Source organism: Prionailurus bengalensis, chromosome B2 (assembly GCF_016509475.1).
Source record: "Prionailurus bengalensis isolate Pbe53 chromosome B2, Fcat_Pben_1.1_paternal_pri, whole genome shotgun sequence".
Taxonomy (NCBI): Eukaryota; Metazoa; Chordata; class Mammalia; order Carnivora; family Felidae; genus Prionailurus; species Prionailurus bengalensis.
The window spans coordinates 119254336-119274098 of NC_057349.1; the positions used below are offsets into that span (position 1 = coordinate 119254336).

The following is a 19763-nucleotide window of genomic DNA, read 5'->3' on the forward strand; positions in this document are numbered from 1 at the left end:
GGAAAATGTTTACTTAAGTGTAATACCCATACAGAAAAATTACAAGCACAAATTATAAGTAATACAGTGTGAGGAGTTGTTACAAGCTAAACATGTTCATGTAACTATCATCTAAATCAAGACAAAGACTATTACCAGAGCCCCAGGAACCTTCTGACCCTTTGTAAAGGCATCAGCCACTTAACTATAATAGCCTCTATCCTTTTATTTTTATAAATTAGCTTTGCCTGTTTTTGAATTTTAGGTAAATGGAATCATATAGTATATATTCTTTTGTCTATGAATTTATTTGCATGACATCATATTTGTGAACCTTACCCATATTTTCATGTGTAGCATTAAAAAAAATTTTTTTTAACATTTATTTATTTTTGAGAGACAGAGAGAGAGAGAGAGAGTGTGTGAGCAAGAGAGGGGCAGAGAGAGGGAGACCCAGAATCTGAAGCAGGCTCCAGGCTGTCAGCACAGAGCCCGATGTGGGGCTTGAACTCGGTGACCGGGAGATCATGACCTGAGCCCAAGTCGGATGCTTAACCGACTGAGCCACCCAGATGCCCCAGTAGCTTTTAAAAAAAAAATTTTTTTTTAATTTTATGACTGTACTACAACTTATCCAGTCTATTTATTGATGGACAATTGAGTTGTTGAAAATTTGGGGCCATCACAAATAATGCTGCTGTGAGCATTCTTATGGAAGTCTCTTAGTGAACATATACATTCATTTCCATTTGGTATATAGCTATGAGTGGAATTGCTCAGGTGTACATATGTTCTTTGGCACTTTTCCAAAGTGGTTGCTCGCGGTTACGTTCAGTGAGCAGCGAGGGAAAGCCGCAGTAATTCTGCGTCCTCCCTGACACTTGGTACCGCTGGGCGTGTTTGTTTGTTTAAATATTAGCCATTCTGATGAGGGAGAGGAAACTCACCACTGTAACTGACATCTCTCTGTAGGTTAATTATTGTGAATACCTTACCTAATGCTTATTAGGCAGCCATTCGCTTTTTTTTTTTTACTTTCTTAGTTCTGTTCTGCACATGAGGTCTTCATAATATATATATAGCAAATATATATATATAGCAAATATATATATATAGCAAATATATATACATATAGCAAATATCTCCTTCCACTCTGTGACTTCACTGTCTTAATGTTGTTTAGATGAGTAAAATTGCTTAATTTTAATGAAATCCAGTTTTTCATAGTTTTCCTTTCTGGTGAATGTGTTCTTTGGTGCCGTTTAAGAAGTCTGTTCCTCCTTAATTCTTGAGGATAATCTTTACCTGCTTAAATCTTTATGGCTTTGCCTTTCATATTTACACATCACAATTCGCATGGAATTGGTTTTTGGTTGTCATAAATCGAGAGACCATATATTTGACTGACTGTTTCTAGATTCTGTCTTCTTTTCCACTGGTCTGTTTGCTCATGTGCAAATACCACCCTCTTATTTACCATAACCTCACAGTAAATCTTGAAATCTGCTAGTGTGAGTTCCCCAACTTTATTTTTCTTCAAGAATTGTTTAACTGTGCTTGACCCTTTCTGTATTCATACAAATTTTAGCACCAGATTTTCAATTTCTGTTGAAATACCTATTAAGATTTTAGTTGGATGTTATCAAATTTGTAAATTAATTTAGGGATATTCAAAGTTTTACAGTATTGATTCTACTAATTCATGAATATTTATTAAAATCTTTTAAATTTCAGTAATATTTTATAGTCTTATACAGAAGTCTTACACATCTTTTGTTAAATTTATTCCTACATATTCAATACTTTATGGTCTTGTGTTATCATTTCTTTAAAACTGCATTTTCCAACTGTTTTTGCTAGCATATGCAAATACAAATGATTTTTATACCCAGAAACCTTGTTAGATTCACTTACTAATTCTGTCAATGCCTTATCAATAAAAATTTAGATTTTTTACATTCACAATCATGTATTCTGATTCTTATATGTTTCATTCTTTTTCTTTCATTTTTTAACTGGATAGTGGATAGATGTGGTTTTATCGAAAACACTTGTTCTATCTCTAAACTCTGAGGTAAGCTTTCCATTGTCCACCAGTAAGTATTACATTTACTGAAGGTTTTTGTGGAGATCTATTATCAGGTTAGGGAAATCCCTGTCTATTGCTGTTTGCTAATAGCTTTTATAATGAATTTCTATTACATTTTATCAAAATTGCTGTGCAATTGTTTTTTCTATTGTATTTTTATGATTCATTTTCTATATAAGGTAAAAGTTTAGTTCTCTGCTTGAGTAAAACAGGCAGTCATCTATCTGGTCAGGATGTGGGTAGTTTTATACATTTCCCTTTATTTTATGTTTATTTATTTTTGAGAGAGAGAGAAGGTAAAAGTTTAGTTCTCTGCTTGAGTAAAACAGGCAGTCATCTATCTGGTCAGGATGTGGGTAGTTTTATACATTTCTCTTTTTTTTATGTTTATTTCTTTTTGAAAGAGCGAGCGAGTGAGGGAGGGGCAGAGACCGAGGGAGACACAGATCTGAAGGAGGCTCCAGGCTCTGAGCTGTCAGCACAGAGCCAGACTCGGGAACCGTGAGATCATGACCTGAGCCAAAGTCAGAAGCTTAACCCACTGAGCCACCCACGCGCCCCAGGATGTGGATAGTTTTCAATGTCTGTTTCTTTTCAGGGCGCCTGGGTGGCTCAGTCAGTTGAGTGCCCAAATTCTGCTCAGGTCATGATTTCAGGATTCATGGGTTTGTGCCCTGGATCGAACTCGCTGCTGTCAGTACAGAGCCGGCTCTGGATCCTTTGTTCCCCTCTCTCTCTGCCCCTCCCCTGCTCACTGTCTCAAAATTAAATAAACGTAAGATAAATTAATAAGTGTGTGTTTCTTTTAAAGACTTCAATCTACTCCTCCTGTTTTGAGTTCCCCCACTGTCCACTCCCATGCATTTTTATACCCCCCACTTTGGGAGCACTTAATGCCTTTAATTCCTTATAGTTTCCAGGATTGCGTGCCACAGGTTCTCTCTCTTTCGTGGCTTCCTCATTCCTGTCCTCTTTTCCTCCAGCCCTGTTGATGTTTAGCACTTAATTTTCTGTAAGTTGCTAAGTTACCTACCATTATCCCCTCAGCTTTTCAGCCTCCAAAATTCTTATTCATTCGTTTGACAAATGTCTTGCAGTTAGGATGACCAGATTTGGCGAATAAAATCCCAGGATACCCAGTTAGATTTGAATTCTACACAAACAGCAGATGGGATCTCTCTGTACTCAGACATTATCTGCTGTTTATCTGAGGTTAGTTGGTCATCCTGCCTTTTACCTGGCACTCTTATTGTGAGTACCAATAGGTTTAGGTATTGTAGGTGTAGGTGATACATGAGAGATGAAAAATGTTCAAAAATCCCTGCTCTCAGGAGGTTACATTCTGCCAGTAAGACAGATATTGTACATGCGTAAATTATGTAGCATGTTTGTGATACGTGCTATGGAAAAGAAATGAAGTGGGCTAATGGATGTCAGATATATAAAGATTGAGATTGCACTTAAGGTGCGTCGGAAAAAATATCAAGGAGAGAGTGAAGCTACAGTAATTTTAGGGAGAAGTGTACCCCAGGCAGAAGGGGCAGCACATGAAGCCCGAGGCAGGAGTGTAGCTAGTATGTTTGAGGTGGGAGGCCATTGTGGTCCAAGCGGGTTAGCAAGATAAGGTCAGGAGCAGGACAGGAACAGGAGTCCAGACCAGGTAAGGCATTGTGGGCCATTGTGAAAACAAGGCTTCTCCTCTCAGTCAAGAAGGAAGACAGTGGAGTGTTTAAACACGAGTGATGTTGTTGAAAGACATGACACTGTTGAAAGAAGCAATCTGGCTTCTTTCTGGCTTCTATGTAGAGAATGCGCAGTGGTGGCTCAGGGGAGGCTAAGGAAGAAGAGATTACTGCAGTAACCTAGGCAAGAGATGATGGTAGCCTTGACTAGTGTGGAGCGGTGGAAATGGTGAAAAATGTCAAAATTCTCCATCTATTTTGATGGTAGATCTAACAGGATTTCCCGACGGGTAGGATATAAGTATTAGCAAAACTGTGGAAACATGGATAATGCTATTTTTGATCTGAGCACTTGGAAGCAGGGTTCAGTTCTACACCATCTCTCATCTATGTTAATCTTCTCTTATTTTTATCTTCATTGCTTTATGTTTGTTTATATCCCTTAATGATAGTTTAGGGAGGCTTTGGGTTGAAGCAATGATAAACCTGTGTGTTGAAATCAACATGTGTATCCAGAAATCCATATAGTTATTTTGATAAATTAATTTTATTTAGTTTTGATTTGTGGGGAATAAGCACCTTTCGAATTTAACTGTAATGTGATACCTTATTTTGATAAAGGTGATGGAAAATAAATGTGACCAAAACAATGTGGCTCATATCCATGTAATGTAAGACATGTGATTCAATTAGAATTTCCTTGTTGCATTTGGTTTCTGTAGAGAGAGATTATTTTTTACCCTTGTGCCACTGCCAAAATGATACCCATGAATTAACTTCTCTGCCATGAAACTAGTCCATTTTTGTATTTTGAAATGACTGATGGAAATGATCCAAAACATTTTATGTGCCCAAAGAGACATCACATACCCTGCATAATTCCACAAGGAATTGGAAAAGGTCCAGCTAATCAGATCAGATATTTTTTTAATTTTTAAAAAATGTTTATTTATTCTTGAGAGAAAGAGAGAAAGTGGGCACGAGCAGAGGACAGAGAGAGAGAGGGGGACAGAGGATCTGAAGGGGGCTCTGCGCTGACAGCAGAAAGCCCAATGTGGGGCTCATGTACCATGAGATCATGACCTGAGCTGAAGTCAGAAACTTAACACTAAGAGCAGATATTTTTAACGCTTCTTATTGAGAAATATGAGCATGAACTTCTGGATAAATATATAGATTGTTATAATCAGTCCTTTTTTTTTGTTTTGTTTTGTTTTTGATCAGTACTTTGTTAATTAGCTTTGTTTCCTGTCTGAGCACAGCAAGGCAGAGTTTTATGCTATTAATGGCTACTCACTGCTTTTTCTTCTTACTTTGTAAAGAATGTCAAAACTTAACTAGATTTGCTTATATCTTTTAGGTATTTCCCATATTTCCCTGTCTTTTCCATGGCCTAACCTGATCCACTAAAAAAAAAAAATAAAGAAAAAACAAATGACCATGTATTTTAAAACTACATACTGTAAAATGTTCTTTATACAGAAACCTGAAAACTTTGATGAGAGTGATTTGGGCAGCCTGAGGCATTAATTGAAGACCTATATGATAACTTTCAGTTATGTTGAGAATCAGATATACCTTCTGAATAAATTAACAAATAAAATTCTCCGAATTAAACTTACACTTAATCACATTTTAATTCTTTTCAAATTGTTGATACACATGAAAATTATCAGAGAACCAGAATATTCAAGATTTATCCACACTGTGCCTCCTAGTTCATAACTCTGTGTTAAATAATTTGTGTAATGTTTTTCAGTGACAGTATGCTAATTGGACTTCTGTTTATATTTCCTGTTGTCATGCTTATCAAATTGGAATAACTGAACCTGTGGGAACCCATGCCAGGTCACTGGCAATTGATACCCCGGGATGAACAAAGTAAATCTTCCTAGGGCATCTGTTTTGTTTTTTTGTGTGTGTGAAAACTTTCTATACTTAAGCAGATATATATTGGTGTGTAACACAAAGTGTAAAGGAGACATAAAAGAAATTTTTACTTGCTACAAGTAGACTTTGGACTTTACCTCAGCCTACCATCGATCTCCTGTACTGCTTTGACATAAATGTTTGAGCGGCTCATTTTGGAAGTCTTCAGGAAAGAACCTGTGATTCTAGCATGTTGCTCAGATATTTCCAGGGTTAGATACTGATATCATATTTTATAGCTCTTGTAAAAGTGCAAAATATTCTAGAATAGCTTGCAGGGTACGATGTAAATGTCTAGTTATCCTACTAAGTTAGCCAGTCTTCCTTTTTTACCGGAACGTGCCTAATTTTGCATCAAGTAAGTCAATTCCATTACCTTGGATGACATTTTCAATGTTCTATGGAAAATAACTATAACAGATATGAATTGAGAGCTTTATTTACATTAAGAGCCCCTCTGTATTCTCTCTTTTAACCATGATAGCAATCCTCTGAGTTAGATACTAGTTTGATTTGTTTCTACAGATGAGAACTTGGACACAGAGTGGTCGGGTTACATTCTCCAGGTCATACAGACTTGGAAGAAAAGGATCTGGGATTTGAACCCAAGTCGTCCTCTTTGGAGGCCCTACCTACCTTTAAACATTATTCTTTGTCCATAAATAATCTTGAGTTAACACACTCTTTTGTTTAAAAAAAAAACAAAGGAAATCTTTTTAATTATGGATAGCAGGGCTGACTTCTGCAACATGATGTGATCCTTAACTGGTGGACACACAGTACCCAGTGTACATGAACGGCATAGACTTAACACACATTCAGAGGTACACGGTGAATCTCAAACCAGACTATGAAGTTGATGAAATTCATGTTCCATTTCCACAGGCCTCAACTTCCACATTCTTGACTTCTCTCAGCACTTTCTCTCCAACTGCTTTCTAACCTTCCCCTCTTGTGTAAACAGAACGGAATGTGATACCAGCCTTTATAATGTGGTTGATGGATTCCACTTTACATGGGTGTGAATAAATTCCAGTAATGTGCATTATCTCCACTAGGCATCTTCATTCAAACCTTTGGCTTTATCTCTAATAGAAAGATTTGAGTCCATTAAAATGCCAGCCCCAGTAACCGTGTGGTAAGATAACTTGAGAGTGGTAGACCCTTGATCTAACTCTATACCTTCCTAAGCCACTTTATGGAATGAGACTGACCATTTATGGTATAGATGGCCTAAAGGAAGACCACCACACAGCTTCTTTGCTTATTTAAAACTATCATCCTTCGGTGAAATTAACAGTGACCTATCAGTTGCAGCGCTAAGCATTTTCCAGGAGTTTCTGGAGAGCAGAAGAGCACCTATCTCATTGTTACCATTTTCTGCCAAGACTGGAACAGTTGGCTAGGGCACATGTGTTCATCTAGATGCTGTGCCCACCATCACTGCCTATTCAGAGGCTTCAAGATTAAACAACTCTGGCTTCCTGTTCATTCTGATGTTGTGACATTTTGGTAACAAGCATTGAGTAGTAGCTTTTATAAAACTCTGCTCTTTGGATACCCGGAAATGCCTCTATCTTTTGTATTACTTTGATCTCTGATAAGAAGTTGCTAAAAATTAAATTACCTTCCTTATTAAAAGAGGTGCTGCAGTGGAATTTTCTTCTTTCACACAGTTTTTTTTTGTTTGTTTGTTTCCTCTGTTTATATGTTTATCTTTCCCACTTGACTCAGTCCCACTGGACTGTTTTTCTTTTCTCTTTGCATCCCAACTGCCTAGTACAGTACTTGACAGAGTAATGGAAATGTGGAATGAAGGAATTCATGGATGAGGGAGTGAATAAATAATTTTTTTGAGTCTGTGTAAAACTTTAGCCTCTGTAGAGGCTATGTATGTGTAGAATAATGCTTCAACCACAAAATATCCAATGGTATTAGGTAGCATAATTGATGCTATTGGAATAAGATTGGCGTAGGCAAAATTCGTTTCATTTATTAACAAAAATTTAGAACTCAGGTTTTAAGTCAGTACTGATTTTAGACTATTTTCCAGGCAGGCTCCAATTTGTGGAACATTTTTAAGAGTTCCACAAAAAGTTTCAAACTGGCTTTTCTCATTTATGGCTGAAGTTGTATTAAAGAAAGCACAGTAGCCCTTCATTACTTATCACAGGTTTTAGTCCTCTCTGGACTATATCTAGCTCCACTCTTCCCTTCCAATCTGATATCCTTCCACTTTCCACATGCAGCATTTCTCTGTGCAAACCAGTATCCTCCGTAATCTCCCATTACCCCAACACCTTGGACTCTTTATGGTCTTTATTCATCCAGCCCTTACCCTCTCATCAACCCTTTCCCAATCCTTCCTCAGTCCTACTCCATCAGTTTTTTACCCATCTTCCTCCACCATGAATCCTTCCCTGACAACTCTTACCAAATGGTTTTTTGTGCTCTTTTTCTGAGTTCTTAGTACACATATGGCTAGTGCCACAGTTACAACCTGACTTTATTTCTGTTTGCTCTGTCAGTTTTCTCCCCAGATGTAAACTCTTTGAACGCAACGATTCTGTCAGTGCCTCCAAGTCTCCCATAATGCCAAATAAAATATTAAACGTACAAAAAGCATGCTCAGAGCCAAGGTGACAAAAGCACAGAAATTAACAAGGGAGACTTCATCAAAGGAAAAAGTCTCACAGCAAAGGAAACCGTCAACAAAATGGAAAGACAACCTATGGAACGGGAGAAAGTATTTGGAAATCACATATCTGATGAAGAGTTAATATTTAAAATATAGAAAGAACTCATACAACTCAATAGCAAATAAATATGATTAAAAATGGGCAGAGAATCTGAAGACATTTTTCCACAGAAGACATACAAATGGTTAACATGTACAAAAAGAGGTGCTCAGCATCACTAATCACAAGTGAAATGCAAATGAAAACCTCAACGAGATATTAGTTATACCAGTGAGAAGGGCCATCATCAAAAAGACGACAGATGAGTTGTGAGCATGTGGAGAAAAGGGAAGCCTTGTGTATTTCTGATGGCATTGTAAATTGGTGCAACCACTATGGAAAACAGTATGACGTTTTCCTCAAAAAATTAAAAACCCAGCCAACCCACTTTTGGCTACATATCTAAAGGAAATGAAAATAGGATGTTTAAGAGATCTCTGCACTTCCATGTTTATTGCAACATTATCCACAATAGCCAGGATATAGAAACAACCTGTCAGTAGCTGGGTGAATGGATAAAGCAGCCATGACGTGTGTATACAATGTAATGTTCAGCCATAAGAAAGAAAGTAGGAAATCCTGCCATTTGTCCTAGCATGGATGGAACTTGAAGGCCTTATATGCTAAGTGAAATAAGCGAGACAGAGAAAGACAAATACTGGATGGTATCACATATAAATAAGTGGAATTTTTTTTAGTTAAATTCATAAAACTGGTAGAAAAGTTGTTGTCAGGGATGGGGGGAGCGGAACATGGAAAGGTTGGTAGAAGGGTGCAAGCAAGATTTCAGCTACAAGGTAAATAAGGTTTGAGTATCTAATGTACAACATGGTGACCGTAGTTGATAATACTATATTGTATAATTGAAATGCGCTGAGAGTGAAACTGGAATGTTTTCACCAAAAGAAAAGAGAAGAAAAAAGGAAAGAAAGGAAAGGAAAAGAAACAAGAAAAAAAGGAGAAAAGAACAAAAAAGAAAAGACAAGGAAAAAGAAAAGGAAAAAGGAAGATGGAAATGTGAGGTGATGGATGTATTAGTTAACTAGGTGGGGGTATCATTTCACAACGTACGTACGTTAAATCAGCATGATGTACACTTTAAATATCTTCTATTTTGTCAGTTATACCTCAGTAAAGCTGAAATTAAAAAATATATACTTGGCAGTGTTGTTTATTGGCAAGAGGAGGGGTTTTTTTTTATGTTTCACTGACCCCTTTATTGATACTTTTCATATCCATTTCCTATTTGATCTTTAAAAATTAAAATCACTTGTCAAAATCATTTTTATAATCTGTCACATCTCAGTGCTATGTCTTAATCAAATGATATTCAAACCTGTCTGAAAGGAAAGTTTGCCTTCCTATTTGGAAACTTACACAACATTCTGCCCACCAGATGTCAATGCTTCTTTTGGAAACACTTCTTGTATGGTCTCTCTTATCATGCAAAGGGCACAGTCTGTAGTTTAAAGATCTTGACAATTTTAACATCTGGGAGTGACTTAAATCCAGGAAACTGTATGGCCATAATGATAAGAATAAACAAAGAATATACTAAAGATAGTCTTACTAGAGAGAATATTTCCCCCCACTTTTCACTTAAAGCTAGGAAGTGAAATGAATAGGGAATTGAAGGATAACCTATAAGTCTGAAACAGCACTTTTCCAGGTGCAGGAAAGGATATGAAATTGCTGACATTGGTTTTAAAAAGTTCAAAGTGTAAAGAAAAGGGAAATAGTACCTGGAATGGTGGTTTTTCACTGAAGCTAAGATCAAAGCTTACCATTTCTAAGTACAAAGTAAATGGAGTCTTTGGGAATTGCTCTAATTTTAATATAAGACAATTTTCTAATTTTTGTTCACTTTCTACTGGCTCATGCCTGTGTTTGCAGTAACACTGATTTGAAATGTCTATATTTGTGAGAAAAAAAAATTTAACCACTTGTTTTTTAACTTGGTTGTATGATACAGTGAGGTCCATCTGTTTAACATCTGGACTACTGTAATACTAATTAGAAAGGACAGTATATTTTTCAGTTCTCCACATACCTTTGTACAGCAAACCTTCTAATATGCCTCATTGTACTTGTCACAGTGCAAGGTGTGACATTATCGGTAGCTAATGATGGAAAGACTTCATTTCTTGATTTAAAACTTAGAAGAGTAACTGCCTAGATCTTAAATGAGCTCTGCCTATTTTGACAAGGGGAAATGAAGTAAATGAAGATTTCACTCTTTCTATTTTACTTAGTATGAGGAAATTATAGAGGGAGACTGAGCTTCAAGTCTGGTTCTGGGCCACTGCAAAACCCTGCCTTCACATTTTGTATTTTCTACTCTTCTGCTCTTTGACATGCCTTGGCACCTTTAAATTTTTTTTTTTTTAATATTTACTTATTTTGAGAGAGAGGGAGACAGAGAGACAGAGTGTGAATGGCAGAGGGGCAGAGAGAGAGGGAGACACAGAATTCAAAGCAGGCTCCAGGCTCTGAGCTGTCAGCACAGAGCCTGATGTGGGGCTTAAACTCACAGACTAGGAGATCATGACCTGAGCCAAAGTCGGTCGCTAAACGGACTGAGCCACCCAGGCACCCCATTTTTGGCACTTTTTAAAAACAAGTAGGTCAAGATTTTTTTTTTAAAGTTCTGCTCTTCAGACTTAAGACTTTATAAGTACATGAGTTAACATCATGAATACCATGACTGATTATGCTCTGTGCAATTGATCAAATTTCCATTTTATCTGCGGATTTTGGTGGCAGATAACACAGCTTTGATGAGTGATTAATTGGCCAGGAGGAAGGTGGGCTCTTAGGGCTAGATTGATAGGGTCATGGGAAGTACCACAAATGCGGAGAAACTGAAATGAGTACCCCCCCCCATAAAAACTCTTTGAAGACTACATTTAAATTAGAAAATATAGTCAATTATGTGCATATGCTTCTTACAGGGGGCAGAGTCCATTTACATAAGCATTTTATTTGTTTATTTTTTTAATGTTTATTTTTGAGAGAGAGAGAGAGAGAGAGAGAGAGAGACCTAGTGAGAGCGGGGGAGGGGCAGAGAGAGAGGGAGACACAGAATCTGAAGCAGCCGCCAGGCTCTGAGCTGTCAGCACAGAGCCCCGACGCAGGGCTCAAACCCACAAACCAAGAGATCATGAATTAATGTGGGTACTCTCATGTTGAAAGGAGTGAAAGAAGGATTTTTTTTTGAAGTGAAAGCCATGAAGAAAATTCAATTAAAAACAGCTTTATTTAGACACTCTGTGAACTTTGTGTGAAGGTTTCAAATGCCTGAAATAAAGCCTTTGTGTATGCAAGTCATTGGGCTTTGATTGGCATGGACTTTGAGCTAGCAAAAAAAAAAAGTAACAAAATGTTTTGGAGTGTCTAAGGAGTTCAACACTACAATTACTACACTTCTGTTTCCTTGATTTGGGGTAGGTTTATATTTCCTAGAACAAAAGTAAAAAACAAAAACAAAACTCCTAGGACAATTGTTTCAATCACTTTCCTATTTCTGATTTCAGGAAAAACTTTATTTTACACATGGTTTAAAGGTAAACTGAGGCACATTACAATTTTTCAAGTGTATTTGAGCGTTAATTCAAATTGGGAAATGCCAAACCAAAGATGGTTAGAAGAGCTCCACCCATAGGAGCTAGGGGCAAGGTTTTTATAGAAAAAAACACTGAACCAAAGCAAAGAAATGATTTGATTGGCTATAGCTTAAGTGGTTGCCTTATTTGGGAAAGCTTCCTGTACTGTTTGTGATTAGTTGTTCTTCAGTTTCCTTATTTTGGATTGGAGTGCATTGACTCTGGCTTAGATTTTGTTCACTTCTGTATGTTGCTGCTGCATTGGAGACATCTCCGTGCAATGGCCTCCTTGTTTAAATACTTTAGTACTTACAGCCATTAGTTATTTTTTTCTGATTTGCCCTTTAAATATGGACCAGGCTAAAATTCAAAATTCTGTACCATACTAGTCAACATTAAATATCATATAACATCATTGTTGTGTATCCAGTTATTTCTATGCATCATGAGCTCTGAACAGATTTATTTATTCTAAGACTCTTCAATTTAAGTCATTAAAGCTGTATTCAGAAAAACATATAGCATCTAACTTCTCAACTGCAGATGTAGGGATTCAGGTCAAGAAAAGAATTACAGCCGCATTGAACTAGAGGTGACAGTCGTGTGCATCTGAGTTCGAGATGTGGTAGTCTTGGCAAAGGCAAGTTATCTAGGTTTAAAAGACATGGTAATCCTTTAGAATTGTATTTTGCTACCACAATCAAGAGGTGTAAATTTTCTTCTTCTGAGTAGCCTGTTTATAGGTTTTTGCTGCTGTTATAGCCTTTATCCTCATACGTGTTGGAAATATTTCCTCCCAATCTATTACCCTTTTCATTTATGGTATCTTTTGATCCATAGAACTCTTTTTGATCTGGAAGTTTATTATGTATACCAGTCTAGTTTGCTTTTTAAGAAAGTATCCACATATCATTAATTACACTCTGTGACATTAAACATTCCCTTAAATGTTAAAAAAAGAGACAGAGACGGAAGTTTTCATCATGTGTTTTCTCCTGAATATGTAACACGAATGAGACACATTTTTAAGTTCAGAGATTGATACCTCAAAATCCCCTTTACAAATATGGTAATAGTTTACTGATAACTAAACAAGAAAATTTTGCACTTGTACCTGTCTTCATGTATTTGTTTCTTATATGCAAAATTTATTGGTTTCTATTCAAAGAAAAAAATACCTAAGTAACAATATGGACTATGTCTTACGTCCACTTCTTTGCATAGGAGAAAAAAGAACAAGTCAATTTTCTTTGTTCCCAAGATTAAAAAAAAAAAATGATTCTGTGGACTCAACTTGGTGTTGTCTGTGTGTCCTTCTAATAGCTGCCTATTGTTGGCTTTCTAGATGTCCTTCTGGACAGACCTTTAGATGAACCATGTTTGTTCCTGGAGAATGCAGCGTGACCACACGGATTTCGTCAAAATAATGAGAGCTCCTTTAAAGGCAAGCCGAGAGAGAGAGAAGGGTTTTGCTCAGCACATTTTTACTACTGATGCAACTCTCTCTCTCTCTCTCTCTCTCTCTCTCTCTCTCTCTCTCTCTCTTTTGCTCATATGAAACATCACATCATTCCTAAGGATGAGAAACTCACAGGCTAAAAATGTAAGGCTTTCTCTGTGTCTGGAGGGAAATTTTGTCATTTAAAAGAAAATAGCTCTGACTAGGCAGGATAGTCTTCCTGAGTATTTCATTCCTAGGACTGTTTGCATTCTTTCCCAGTGAGCTGGAGTGATAGGCACTGGATCCTATTTATAACAGGCAAGATGAGCTCTTAAGCTATTTGGTGCTGGGTTAAGAATAAAAGCTTCAAGGGATTGGTTGGAATTTCTGTGCGCCTCTTCTCAGCAAGCGTCCTTTGCCCTTTTGGGGGAGATGTGGCCGTATGTTAGGTTTGTGAGAACCCAACTCAGGAATAGCATGTGATGTGAAAATGGAAAACAGTTGGATTGAAACCATACATGGTGAAGTCAAAAAGATGCTCTTTCTTGAGCTGTTGCTGAAATATGCTGGGGTTATTTCAGTGCTTGAAGAATAAATAGAACTTGAGGCACCCTGGAGGATAATGGAAAAAGTATGTGAGAGGACTCTGTGAATTTTCCCAGCTGCATCTCAGCCAGTTATCATTCAGCTTTCACTGTGACTTTAGAAAACATTATTTCCCCGCAGCAGAGTCTGAGCCCTTTGTGAAACTACCCTGCGTGTTTGAAGACGTGAGAGGGGCACCTGGGTGGCTCAGTCGGTTAAGTGACTGACTCTAGATCTCAGCTGACGTCATGATCTCACTGTTGGTGGGTTCAAGCCCCACATCGGGCTCTGGGCTGACAGTGCGGAGGCTGCTTGGGATTCTCTCTCTCCCTCTGCCCCTCCCCCACTCATTCACATACACACACACACTCTCTCTCTCTCTCTCTCTCAAAGTAAATAAATAAAAAACTTAAAAAAGAGCCGTGAAGGAAGTTTCTACCTAACCCTGTATTCCTCACGATTGCTGTGAATCAAAGCACTGAAGCAAAACCAAAGAAACAAAACAACAACACACCCCCCCAATAAGCACAAGAAAACATTGCAAATGACGTGATAACTAATCATAAACTACACAGAGTTATAAGATGTTCGGCACCTAAAGGTCTTAGTCCAAGCTCTTCTTCAGATGAAGGAAGCAAGACAATAATTAAAATAATCTAATAACTTAACCAGTGATGACAGAATGGAATCACTTCTCATGGCTTCCTGTCTCCCTGTCAAAGGGTACCCTTCATTGGGAAATGCTCAATAGCAAAACTTACAAATGGAAAGCATGTCTGTAAGGTGTTTGGACAATGTAGTCCATTGGCAGTCTCTAGATTTACTGGGTCTGCGGCCCCGTAGCTGTGTAACAGCCGTAGAGAAACTACAGCATCTTGGTGTTACAAGTACTTAGACTCATCCGGTTTGGTTATCCCCAGGGAGAATAAAGGAGCTGGATATTTTTAGGAACGTTTAGCCATTCAACTTGAAGGGAGGGTGGTCCTGGTGCTGGGAAAAATGACGGAGATACAGGTCTAGGTGGTTCAGAATGACGGCGGATCAGAGGAGACATTCTTCTCTGCATTGTTTTTAACTTTATGTATGAAGCATCGAGATGTTCTTGCTGAATTAGTTAGGATTTAGTACAGTGAGAATCGGTCTGTTGAATACAGCCCATTCTTTTAAGCCTGCCTCCAGCACTAAGCTTAATCTCCTAGCTGAAACTGTATATGAGAAATATACTCGTTCCTCTATGAATGTTTGTTTAAATTGATATCTTGAGCTCTCCTGTGTGTCGGTGAGGATCTCAGCATCCCAGAAGTACATCGGTAGAGGGTGGCACTTGTTAATCGAGAGGCAAGGGCACGGCAACAGAGAGAAACTTTTTTTTTCTGATTCAACACTGCTAAGCCGTCAGACCTGCACTAGAAAACAATTTTTGAATATACATCAGTTTGTGTTATGAATCTGAGACTTCAGGCTGAGAGTCTTTCCTAAGCTTTCCGTGTTTCTACCTTAATATCGCAAAACATCTTCAGAATGAAGGAGAAGGAAACTCCCGATCAGCCTTTAGGTTATCCAGAGTTTTATCTTGGCAGATTTTTGAGTAGATCGAATGATACCGTATACATACAAATGACAGCTTATTGTGGTGGCTTTAAACATTAGCTTGAGGAAGTTGATTTTAGTTGCTAGTGTCAAAATATAGAAAGGGATAAATATATGTCAGGAAATTATAATAATGGTACATGTATTACCTTAGCCATAGACCTGAGTACGTAAATTGAGGTCTCATATGATTTTCTCAACCCTGTAACAGTAACTATTATTATTATTTCCATTCTTTATTTGTGAAAATTGAGGCTTTAGAAGGTCATGCAACTAATAAGTGGCAATGCCACTGATCTTTATGGTTTTCGAATATATACTTCTGACCACCAGGTTCTATTACTTGAAATAAAAGTTACGCTTCCCATTGTGTCGTAAAAACACATAGTAAATAACTTTGTAACTCTGCTGGTTGCGTGCTAAGCCTCTCAGGTTTTGATTGGTTTTGTTGGTTAGGTCTTTTTGTTTTGTTTTGGTTTGGTTTGTTTTGATGAAAAATCTTGAAAGATTTAAACTATCCTATGTTCTTTATGAAGAGAGATCAGAACAAAGTAGACTGTCAGCAACTGGCAAGCATCAGTGATTCATGTGAAAGACTTTTGTCTCTGGTGATACAATGAGTGGTGGGCTACGAGCCCAGCGACAGGAATCTGCCATATCCTGGCTTTGAGATTTATGTAAACAATATAACTGGGATACATTATCTACAGTTTTTTTGTTGTTCTGTTTTTTTTTTTTTTTTAAATCTCTGGGATGCCATGATTCTCATATAAAACTCTACATTTGAAGGTCTGGCATTGTTTATTTAAAAGGCATATGTAGTGGTTTTTTTCATGTTTATTTATTTATTTTGAGAGAGAGAGACAGAGCACAAGCAGGGGAGGGGCAGAGAGAGAGAGAGAGAGAGAGAGAGAGAGAATACCAAGCAGGCTCTGTGCTATCAGCACAGAGCCTGATGTGGGACTCAATCCCACGAACCACAAGATCATGACCTGAACTGAAATCAAGAGCTGGTCATTTAACCGACAGAGCCACCCAAGTGCCCCTAAAAGGCATATGTAGTTTAATTCACAGGAAGAAAATAATGGTATCAATATAGAATTGAATTCACACTTCCAGAGTACCATATTCCATGGCAACATTATTTCTCAGAAAAGTAGGGCCAGCGCATTGGTTGTAAAATGCCTGAAGTAAAAATGTAGTAATGGGTAGTATGAGACACTCTGATAACTGTTGCTGGTATAAGAAGAGACTTACCTCAAGGAGGAAGAGTAGTGTATCATTTTGGAGCAGAGCTTGTGAGCATCATTCCTCCCAAGTCCTCTCCTAATATGGCAGCCTTAGCGCAGGGCTGAAGCCGTGGGAAGTGTTCAATACATATTTACCCTGAAGGTGTTCTGCCTCGAGAGAGAGAGAGATGTCATTTTGAACTTCAACCCAATTTTTTCCAACTTCACATTCTGCAACTTTTTTTCACTTTTCAATCATTTTCCTTGTCATCTTGTGCATATAAGAACTGAGCAGAAGGACAGCGTTACTTTCTCCCCCCCCCCCCCCCCCCCCCCCCCCCCCCGTCACCCAGTCACTGGCAGAACTGAAACCAGAGTCTAGATGCACACATTGCTACTAAGTTGCACAATGATAAAAAGACACCCTTGACTTTGAAATATTTTAATTTAACACTATAATGACTTGTGTAGATGCAGCACTTGAAACTTACCCTGCATTTCTGGGTTCAGTTACTGCAGGGGACAATTGCGGATGTTTTTGTTTATGGGCATTGGGTTTGCCTGCTTTTATTTCTCCCCCCTCCACTTTTCACAAGACAATTAATTTGAGATTATAAATAGATCACCATTGCTAGAAAATAAGACAGTAGGGTCAATTTATAAATGAAGAACGCCATATTTTATTCTTCTGTATACACACAGACACACATGTACAAATTTTCTCCAGACATCAAGATCTTTCCTACATCTTTAGACCTCAGCCTGCTAAGAATGTTTTAGGATATCTCCTGCTAACATTAAAAACAAAACAAAACAAAACAAAAAACTGGGAAATTCCTGATTCTTTAGCAAAATGAGAATTTGTAACTGACCTAAGTAGGTGGTTTTTCTAGTATCAATGCTATGCAATTCTGACATCAGATGTCACATTACTTCTCAAGAGATACTCCCATTCACCCAGCAACAATGTCTTAATGAAGGAGGCTTGTTCACACACACACACACACACACACACACACAAAACCTCGGAGTATGTTTGCAAATAATGATAATACTAGGTGTATGTTGGAGTGGATATTACTCCCCAAGAATTCTGCACGCATTTCATTTTTAGGATGGGAAATTTCTATTTAGTCTGTGGCTTGGTGTGTGAATGTGAGCCAGTTTCTTATTCAGAAGCTGATGATGGCATATTTTTTCTATATTGATTATTTTCTTGGGATTTCTGGACATCCTGTTTAGGCGCCTGCCGCTGGCAGGTGAGTCTCATCGACATCCAAACGATGCAGGGATTGAGATGCTCTGTAAATGCCTGCCCAGGGAGGTTAGAGTAACTTTCCTCTTTGGCAAATATCCACAGGGCACAAGACCACAAAAACATATGCCTAGGCTTTGGCGACATCTCTGTAGAATATTTTTTCCCCTAAGAGATTCCTGCCCCATTTCCCTCAAGCCTTTTTAAAAATATGGATTTCTTTTCACACCTAGATTGATTTTACCCATTGTAGATGAATATTATTCAAGGAGGAATTATTTTGTATAGAAAATACTGAAACTGGACAAAAGCAAACACACACACCTTTATCACAGGTGAGACTTTCAGATAGCCCTTTTTCTCTCTTAGGTGCTGTATCATATTAAGAAAATTTTCATTTATAATTTGCAAATGTGAAGACTTATTGCCATGATCTGAAATGTGTGCCCCCCCAACCCCGCAATCCACATGTTGGAACCCTAACCCCCAATGTGATGGTGCTTGGAGACGGAGTCTTTGTGAGATAATTAGGTTTAGATGAGGTCATGAGAATGGTCTTTCCTAGTGAGATTAGTGCCCTTATAAGAAGAGACACCAGAGAACTTGTGCTCTCTTTCCCTTTCCCTGCTATATGAGGACACAGGGAGAAGAGATCCATCTGTAAGCCTGTAAAGAGAGCTCCCACTGGAAAGTGAACCCTGTTAGACCTTGATCCTGGACTTTGCAATCGCCAGAACTATGAGAGAATTTATGTCTCTTGTCTGAGCACCTGGTCTATGGGATTTTTTTAGGGCAGCATGGACTGATAGAGACACTCGTCATATAGCATATATCAATGTGTAAATACAGTCGGTTAGTTTGATTTGCAAAGTGGCCAAGTTTCATTATCCATTTAAAAATTCATTGGGGCGCCTGGGTGGCTCAGTCGGTTGAGCGTCCGACTTCGGCTCAGGTCATGATCTCGCAGTCCGTGAGTTCGAGCCCCGCGTCAGGCTCTGGGCTGACCGCTCAGAGCCTGGAGCCTGTTTCAGATTCTGTGTCTCCTTCTCTCTCTGACCCTCCCCCGTTCATGCTCTGTCTCCCTCTGTCTCAAAAATAAATAAACCTTAAAAAAATTTTTTAAAAATTCATTTGCAGTTAACTGCACAAAACACCAAGAGGTTCTGTCTATAGGAAAAGTTGCCACAGTTTGTCCCAGAAAACTCTCAGCCTCTCTCACCGCCGTAGAGACTCTTTTTCAAGTCTAATAATCTGTAGATAGTCTTGAATTTTTTATATAGACAACCATGCCATTTACAAATAAAGTTTGTTTTGTTTTTCTTTATGGTCTAAGCCATTTTATTTAATTGCCTTGTGTTATTATATTGGCTAGCATGCCTAATATATTATTGAATAAAAGAGATAGTGAAAGTTTCCTTGTACGGTGTTTGCTGGAGAGTTTTGATAGGAATCCTTTATCTATTTAAGCATGTTTCTCTTTTATTTCTATTTGCTAAATTTTTGTTTTTCTACATGAGTGAGTATTGAATTAATGTCATCACTTATTGGGAATATTATATGTTAATTATTCTTTAAGGCGTGTGTTACATTGCATTGCATTCTGAAATAAATCATCACTTTATTTTGAGGATTAAAATTTAATAT

The 19763-nt window shown here is 37.9% G+C and overlaps 1 long non-coding RNA gene across 2 annotated transcripts in view; it reads left to right on the top strand.

Annotated features, from left to right (window-relative positions):
• Positions 1 to 19763, top strand: part of LOC122489991 — a 282636-nt gene that overhangs the window by 96059 nt on the left and 166814 nt on the right. The gene's annotated exons all lie outside the window — the stretch shown is intronic.